Source organism: Nyctibius grandis, chromosome 5 (assembly GCF_013368605.1).
Source record: "Nyctibius grandis isolate bNycGra1 chromosome 5, bNycGra1.pri, whole genome shotgun sequence".
Taxonomy (NCBI): domain Eukaryota; kingdom Metazoa; phylum Chordata; class Aves; order Nyctibiiformes; family Nyctibiidae; genus Nyctibius; species Nyctibius grandis.
Genome location: NC_090662.1, coordinates 74705495 through 74714478, shown reverse-complemented (window position 1 = coordinate 74714478; position 8984 = coordinate 74705495). Strand labels below are relative to the sequence as shown.

The window sequence follows — 8984 nt, the reverse complement described above, 5'->3', positions numbered from 1 at the left end:
CATGGCCTTCTCTCACATAGCATCACAGAGAACGTGCTGTGGACACTACAGTCTCCTGCTGCCAGAGCAGAGAGCTCACACGAGCACTCAGACGAGCTTACCCTCCGTGCTAGAAGCCACAACCATATATTGGCAGCCGTGGGCTTGGGACCAACGAGCAGCTTAGCCATAGGTTTGCCATTGGCAGCAGCGGTCTAGGCGCCAGTGGGTTACACCCATCCCAGCCTGCTGGCTCACAGCTTAGCGTGGCTACTGCCCGTGCCTACGTGAACCCAGACGAGACCTTCAACCGCAGGACCCTCAGGGCAGGGGAGGCAGCTGAGGGGGGGAGGCGGTAGGTGCCCCCAGCCTCAGCGCAGCCCCCCCCGCTCCGGGAGGGTGCAGGCGGGGGATGACCCAAGGGGGTTCCGGGGGGCTGCCGTAGGGAGCGTGGGCGGCACAGGCAGCGGGGCGGGCCCCAGGGGAGCAGGCTCCAGGCTGAGCTCTTAGAAGGAGGATCCGGCGCGGGAAGGCGGCGGCCTCTCGCTCCGGACCGAGCCAGGCCCGCCCCGGGCGGCGTGAGGCGCGCTGGAGGATCGGGCCGGCAGCGCACCCTCCCCTCCTCCGCGGGTCTGGAGCCTCCCCTGGGCAGCGCCCCCTGCTCCTCCCCGCTCGGTAGCGCCGGTCCGAGCCCCTCCTCCCGTTTCCGCTGGCAGGAGCTGGAGCCGTGTCGTGCCGTGCCGCCGCAGCTCCCCCACCACTCGGCCCCATCCGGCACGGCCCGGCCCAGGGACGCGCGGGTGAGACCCGGCGCCGCGGGGGGCGGTGGAAAGTTGCAGGCGCTTTCCCGGCCGTGGGCGATGGCAGGAGCGGGGGGCAGCCGGGGGTGGGGGTGCCGGGAGGTGCCGGTCGCAGGGGCCGGGGGTCTCTGGCCTGGCGGCTGGAGGCGCTGGGGAGCGGCGGGGTCCCGGCGGGCGGGCGTGGGAGGCTTGTGGGGGTAAGGAGCGTGCGGTGAAAACAGTAACCCCCAACTCCCCGCTGTCGGTGTAATTTTTGCGGAAATGGGAAAGTTAGTTCAGAGGGACGAGACGAGCCCAGCGGCGTCTCCGTGCGCGGTCCTGCTCCCCGCCGGAGGGCCCGCGTTGCCCATCCCTCACGGGAGCAGATGGCTTCGGCTGGGGATTTCTCCCCGCCACCGGGAAGATACGCCTCCAACAGCGCTGCTTGCAGGCGCGGGGCTCCCTTTCTTCCCCCCCCTTGCACACTCCCCGAGGCTGAAGCGGGGTGTGAGGGCGCAGAGCCGAGCCTTGGGTGGGCGGGAGCGCGGAGAAGCCCCCGTGGGGCCCGGAGCAGGCGTGGGACTGCGGGAGGGAAGCCCGGGTGGCGGGAGGGAGGGTGCGGTCCGGGGGGCGATGGGGGGCAAGCCCACGGCTGGCCGGTGGGCTGACAGCTCCCCTCGGCAGCTGCCCGAAGAGGTGGTGCCAACGGTTGCTGCCTTCTCCCTTCTTATGTAAAACTTGTCTCCAGCTTCGCCTTTTCCTGTTCAAGCTTTTGGAAACTTTTCTTGCTGAACCTTGGATATCCGCCTGTCACCGTGCTGCTGATGGGAGGTGGGAGCTCCCTGAGCTCAGCCTCTCTCAAAAGGGCTTTCAGATGGGCAGAGAGGAGGACCTGTGGTATGGGGTTGCTGTTTTGGGGGAAAAACTAGACTCCAAGCGTGAATAAAGCTGCATTTCTTTAGTTAGTCCTTTTATCAACTCTTTTTTTTTTTAATGCTTTTGCTGTGTATGGTTTTGTGGTTTGAAGCACAGGGCTAGGAATTGGGACACCCGATTTTCCTACCTGACTGCACTGGACTTATTTTAAGACTTTGGGGTAAGTTATCTGAGATTTGACTGTGGAAAAGTTGGTTATTCTCCAGCCATGAGAGTCAAATCGTGCAGCTTGTTTGTGCTGTTACTTCTAAACTTTACGTGCGGATGACAAAACTTATCATATTACTGTAGCAAAGTTCTTAGTAGCTGGTGCCACAGGTAGTTTTAATGGTTTGTTTGTTAAGTTGATAGGTGAAGTTCTTTATAGCCAGGGCGTATAATGGCAAAGGATAGTAGCCACTGAAGAAATGCATTCATGTGAGTTATCTCAGCATAGAATATGGGGCCATAGTTAGCACTCAATAATTTAAAAGATATCAAAAATAAATTATCAGTGATGTGCGTATGGTTGATAACACCAAGGAAAAAAATCACTCCTCGTATTTCTATGCCCTTGGCTTCCATTTTGCATTTTTTCTGAGCTCTGAGAGTGAAAACTGATGGAGCTAATGTAGCTTCTGCCTCCAGATCTTTCCCGTTCATATTTTTAGACCTGTGCTGTTCAAATTGCAAATCCTACAGACAAGGCCTTTTCTATAATGGGACTATAGAACTCATGGCAGTTTTGGTTTTGGGCATCTACGCTTTCTTTAATTGTCATGGATAAAGCTTCATGAGAAGACCTTAAGATGGGAATATAACTAATGCAGCATCTTTTGCATTATTCGGACAAATCTCTGAGGTTAGAATGATCCTGTTCATCTCTCTTGAGGAGGATAGAGGGTTAACTGGGAATGTCAGTGTTATCTTAGTTATTGTGGCTATTTTCACAGAAAATGAAATATGCATATCCTGCAGTCTTTGCTTTCGATGCTATTTTAAGTTATTTGCTTCCAAAGCATGCCAAACCTCAGCCTGTCCACGAGGGTATTTCCAACACAACTGTGTATTTTTAGTGTTTAACCCTTCCCTCCTCAATATACAAACTGAAACATTGCAATGAAAAAGTGAAACATGGGAACAGCACAAAATGAAATGGTAAAACAACACTTGAGGCTGCAGCACAGGTTGAAGGAGTTACTTTCACATTTGTGGCATGTGAAACTAGCAAGTTTGCACTAGAGAATCCAAGACTTTGTCTCAGTATTACTCTGTGAGAGCTGGTATGGAGTTGGTTGGGCCTCGAAGAGACTGCTTGTTTTAGAAGCAGTGCGTTTAACATTCCTGTTGCACTTGGGTTTGACAGTTGAAAACCCATCTCAGTTCTTCACTTTTGTCATGTTTCAGTGTTGTGCTATTTGCAAGTGACTGATGCCCCATTAGTTTTCTACATTGCAAGAATGTCACTAAATTTATTGATACATAAAAAGAGATGAGAACGCTTTAAAGAAGCTGAGCATGAGCCAGCAGTGTGCCCTGGAAGCAAAGGCAGCTGACAATATGCAGGGCTACCTTAATAAGACTGCAGCCAGCATGCCAGGGGAAGTGATTATCTCTCTCTACTTGGCATTTGTTAGACAGAGTCTAGAACGCTGCCTCCAGTTTTCTGCCCTCAGAGACAAGAAAGGTATGGATAAATGGGAGCTAGTCTGGTGGAGGGCTTCTAGGACCACTGGGGGCTGGAGCACATGTCGTGGAACAGCTGGCCCTCGGTTAGGGATGGGGAGCTGGGAGCCAAGTCTGATAGCCCAGCTGGCAAGGCAGGTGCCCCACCAGCCAGGGCCCCAGCCCATGGTACTGAGTGAGGCAGCCAGTGCCAAGCAAGAGTCCAGATCACCAGGCAGGTTTGTGGTGATAAGGCAGGTCCAAGATCAAGTTGAGACATGAATCAGGTGGTCAGGATCAGGCCCAGTGATGGTAATTAGGGTCAGACACAGTCCAGTTATCACTGAGCAGGTCCATAGTGATGCGGCAGGTCTGAGGTCAAGTGAGGAAGTCACACCATGGGTCAGGGGCTGGATCAACAGGGTCGATGATCATACATAGGCATGACTGGAGACAGGAACACCTACAACATAGCTTGGGTAGGGACTGAAGGCCCTTAACTTATGGTTGTTAACAGACCTTAGGGTTGAGTCAATGCTGGTAGGGCCAGCTTAGCAATACCCAGAGAATGTGAGTGGATCAGAAACAGGTCTTGGTCTTTTCCTCTCTACATGGCAGTGAAATTGTGGTAAAGTAGGGATGTGCTGAGGAACTGCCTTCTCTTCACTCAGTACAATGCATACTAGAGTTAAATTTTGAGAAGTGCTCACTGGGAAGATACAAACGTGTATTTTGCTTGTGTAACAACATGCTCTATTGGAGACAAAAGAGCTATCACTAGTGCACTCTGTCCTTTCTCTCCATCTCTCCTTGTCTTCTAAAGCTGACTTCCAGAGACTGTTTCTGCTGCTCCTTGTAGCCTCTCTCAGATGAAACTTGCATTGCTGAATGTCAGTGCTATGTTTCCTGGGAAAAAAACCCCATCAAATCGGTCTCCTGGGTCACTTCCTCTGGTTCAGTGACGTCCTTTCTGTGGTGTGTTTGTAGTGAGGCAGGACATTGTTCTCCAGTGAAAGATGCTGGATGATTTCCTCTTTGCACAGGTGTTTCTGGGAAAGTCATGCATCTCTGTGAGTTGTCTATTGCCACAGTTAAACAGCACTGTGCTTCAGCTGTCTTTCAACCCCTACCTCACCTTTCCTTCTTGGCCTGCTTTTGAAAGCACTTCCTCTTCAGGCTCTATTAAACTGTTTCTTTTGATATTCCAAGCACCTACATTCATTGCTGTCAGAAATAAACCTTCAAGGCTAGAGTTTGTAGAATAAGGTGCGACCCTTGAGCAGAGCCCTGCTGCTTTGACTTGACTGCAAGCACAGAAAAGCAGGAGGCATCTGACCTCTGTGCTTCACACAGAAGAAAGAAGAGATAGGAAACATGGGATCCCCAGTAGGTAATGAACTGCATTTTGATGGCAGTGAGATGTATTAGGCTGTTAAACTGCCTGTTGAGGAGGGGTGAAAAAATCCTATTGTTGAAAGCTTTTAAAATCAAGAGTATAAAACACATAGGCATGTTCTGGGGATAGCTCCAGGGAGATGAGGCAAACTAAATCATAAACATATGCTCCAATAAGCCTTTAAGGGGACCAAGGTATTAATTAAGCTTAGCATTTCTTTGCAGTGATGTGAATATGATGTTGTGATATTATGATAACACTGAAGTAATAACATCAGTTTAAAAGATTTCAAGTTTGCATTAATCTTTCTTTCAAAAGGTGTAACAGGAAAGTTTTTCTTATTTAAGTTCTTTTGAAAGCACTTTTTCCTTTTGCTGTCAGAGTTCTCCTTTCTAATGCAAACTCTGTCATGCTGTTCTAACGCCTGATATTTCTGAAGGTGGAAGTGACTAATAGCTAGGGTGTTTATTTCCATGTTCCCTGTTACAAATGCAAAAAAGGAAACAAACTGCATTAACTAGTGAAAAACCGATTATATTTCTGAGGCCAAGTCACTGTATGCCTCTAGAATCAGCTGAATTGTGTGAGCTGATCTTTAGTTTCTACACTGGTATTGTCAAAGTAGAGCTGCCTTTGCTGTGGGTAGTCCTCACTGATTTACAGTTGTTTGGACTGGTCTGTGTATACCCATAATAAGGATACGATGGAGTGTATCAGCCTCATGCAGGCATAGGACCACAAGAGCTGTGTTATCCTTATGTGGCATGTCTGGGGAGGAGGCAGAGCTAGACTGGAGAAGGAACTCAGGGGGAGTAAATGAAAATGCAGGAGTCTGGAGAAGGCAGTAGGCTAAGGGAGAGGAAGTCTGCGGCCCTCCCCTGGGAGGAAGATCTGAAAAGGAAGGATGAGGTGGTACACTGAACAAAGAGCTGAAATGTCACACCCAGCAGGTTTGAAGGAGACTTAGCTCAAAATCTTGTGACTGTCCTAGAGAACAGGGATCAACTCAAATCCTAGAGAGCAGAGGACTCTGTGAGCTCTCCTGTATTTGGTGTCCTTCAAGTTCACTCCTAACCAAAGTCATTTGACCTGAAGGATTGAGGGAGGCAGGGCTTGAAGTTGAAGGAATCCTGGGTTTAGGACACTGGTGGGAAGGACTCGTAGGAAAGAATATGTTGCGACAAAGGTAGATGAGTAGTACTTTCTGACTGGTAGTTTTATCTGTATTCAAGGCTCGCAATGTTCACTGTAACCTCTAGGTAATCATTACTAATTTCTAAATGAATATGGCTATAGAGGGGCAAAGCCTGAGAGACAGCATTGCATCCTCTAGTGTTACTAACCCAAGTTCCTTGTCTTTTGCAATTTGGTAGCAAATGCTGTCTGCTCAAGTGCCTTATGGCGGTATGTTGACAAACACTTTTTATGGTGATTGCAGCCATACTCAAAACTCATGTTGAGTACAGGCAAGGAGACTTTCTGTTTGGATTTGCTCATTTCTAAAGGTTGAGTAATTCAAGAATGCTTTTGAAAGCATATTTTCCTTTCTCTGTGTCTATTGCTGTTTTTTACCCATAACTCTGTATACAGTTCAGTGTAAGGTGGTTCTGCCCAGGATGTTCAGCTAGCTTTATTTTGAACAGTTCTTTGATTTCTCAAATATATACTTATCCTAAAATCATCCTCGCATTGGATTTTATGTTAAGACTGTAACCTTATGCGAATGAAGATTGTTGCTTTGCTTCGTTTGAAGAAAGTGCAGCTGAAGTTATGAAGGAACGAAAGCAATGTTCTAAAAATGTCTAGCAAGTTGTTTCCACTTGAGGATAGTGTGCAGAGTATTGTTTATATGTATTTATATACATGTGGACAAAATACCATCGGGGAATGGGATAATGGCTCTGGCAATAGAAGAGATGTACTAACAAGCAGACAGGAGCATGTCTCCTTGTAAAATAAAAAACTAAATGGCTGGCTTAAAAGCCTGTGAAGGAAACCTTCCAAATATGAATAGTTTAACGTGATTCTCTTTCATACAGCAGAACATTTGGATCTCTCCAGTGCTGCTGTGCTGTCTCACAAAGTTTCACCAAGTGGCAGTGGCTCTGAGTGTTAAAAAGGCTCTTGCTGATCTGTTTCCCAGCAATGGAGAAAGTGGCAGGACAAGCAAGACTTTTGCATTTCGTAGCACCTGGGACGCTATTGATAGCAGCAGAGACAGCTATGCAGAGCATATAAGTTGTGTAGACACCTATTGCCGAGCTATTTGGTGCCATCAAAGATGAAGAGCAAGGGGGAAGAACTGCAACTCTAGAAAAATTTCCAACTTATTCCCCTCACAATCACTCGAGGTGGAAGAGGGGCTGGATCCTACCCTATAAAGCTTCTCCTGTTTCAAGTGGGTAACAGGGAAGACCCAGGACAATATTTCAGGTGAATGTGGTCATAGATTAGGATAAGAAAGCCATGGTAAAAGTAATTGCTCAGACCAGTGATCTGTAGAGGGATATGAGAGAGGAAGAGACTTAATTGTCAACAGGAGCTTTTTGGAAGTGTTCTCTATTCCGAATATAGAAGGCAAAGTGACGAGAACTGTGAAGCAGAGAAGGGGTCTTCTAGGGAGAACCAGGAGGAGGAAATGAGAACAGAGAGAGTCTTAAGTTCCTACACCAGTGTAAATTCCTCTGCATGGCTTCCATTTTCCAAGTCCCATGTTGTCCCACCCTTTCCTGGTGGGATGGTCACCACAAAATATCTCCTAAGAGTTATATAAGAAACTCTCCCCTTTTTATTGTTTTTCTTTAAATAATTTCTCAAGACATCTTTTTTAAAGCAGTCAGTTTTCCCTGAAAAAATTCGCCTTCATTAGGTTCTCTCTTTTTGCTCTTAGGCTTTCCTTTTCTTACTCCACCAGTTCAAGTTTCTTACTCTTCAAGGACCCCCAAGAAATCACCATTACATCTTGCTTTCTCTTATGAAAGCAAAAAGTCCTGGTTGTGTCTCATCATAGCTTGGTTTTCCCAGCTGTGTAGTTTCCATCTTCAGCTCTTCCTTCCCGTTTTGTTCTCCATCAATTCCTCTTTGAAGAGGTGAGGAAGTTCATTCTGTGGTAAGAGAACCACACATTCTGTTTTGCTGTCTGTAGTCCATTTCTTCCTTGCTGTTTTTATATTAAACCACAACAGGGGAAACAAAACTAGTTCAAGTCATTTAGATATGCAACTGTTTTTTCTGAACTGCTTTTTAAAGAGCTTTAAAGAGAAATGTTGCCTTGTGCAGGAATGTCCACCTTTCTTCCTTCTTTAGCAAATAGTATTTAATTCCTCTGTTTTCTAAACTTGAAAGTCACCTCTCAAAATCTTCTTAAGGCACTTGTCTTTTTTGGAGCTGCTAAGGCATCCCTCTCCTTTACCCTTAAGAGGCTGTAACTGAGAGATTATGTTCTCTGCTCCATGTTCCTCTGAAGTCAGTAGAAGTAGATAGCGATCAGGCTGTTTCTGCTTGGATCATTAGACAACCCTGTTACCGTTTCAAAGACCTGAAAGTGGTTAGAGATGTAGGTATTAATTTTATTAATAAAAATACACTCATCCCATGCTTCAGGTACAAAATATCCCCACAGCAAACTGGAAACTGTCAGTGACAGCCGAAGTAGGTATTTACTTGGTGCTGATGGTGTTAGTCCAGGGCATCCATTTACAAAAGCAAACAGACTTTGCTTACCCTTGGGACATGATTTGAGGAACTGAAAGACAAGTAGGCTTTATTTTAGAGGACCAAGTGTGGTGATGTACCTAACAGTTATCAGGAGATAAGTGCCTACCAATCATTGAGCATTCTAGAAGAGAAAAGATCTACTTTTTTTTTTTTTCAAGGTTTTGCTAGCCCTCATGTTATAGGACTTCTGGTTTGGAAGGCAGCCCTGTCTTCTGACCTCCTTCTGCTGTGAACAGTGATTGGACAGATTGCCTGGCTGTTGAGTATAGTTCCCCACTCATGTAGACAACATGGTGAAAGATGCAAGTTTCTGAAGGATTTGCAGGAGGTCTGTTCCTTGCATCATCATTTGTTGCAACAGCCTTGCACCTCCTGAGCCCTGTAGTGAATCTTGGAGGGCATGAGCTAAGCACTTCAGTTGCATCTGCCTGTGAATTTTCATCTCGCCAGTTCTGGACTGATTCTTGTTTCTTTGAGTTTGTTATCAACATTTACCTTGGTCAACAGTCTTGAGAGGTGGGCCCGTGCAAACC

The 8984-nt window shown here is 47.1% G+C and overlaps 1 protein-coding gene across 1 annotated transcript in view; it reads left to right on the top strand.

Moving 5' to 3' along the window:
- The first annotated feature begins 698 nt into the window (after window positions 1-698).
- TSPAN9 (tetraspanin 9) overlaps window positions 699-8984 on the top strand; it is a 186637-nt gene continuing 178351 nt past the window's right edge. The window contains exon 1 of the mRNA XM_068401620.1: window positions 699-779. The gene's annotated coding sequence lies outside the window, so the exon portion shown is untranslated. The remainder of the gene's footprint in view (window positions 780-8984) is intronic.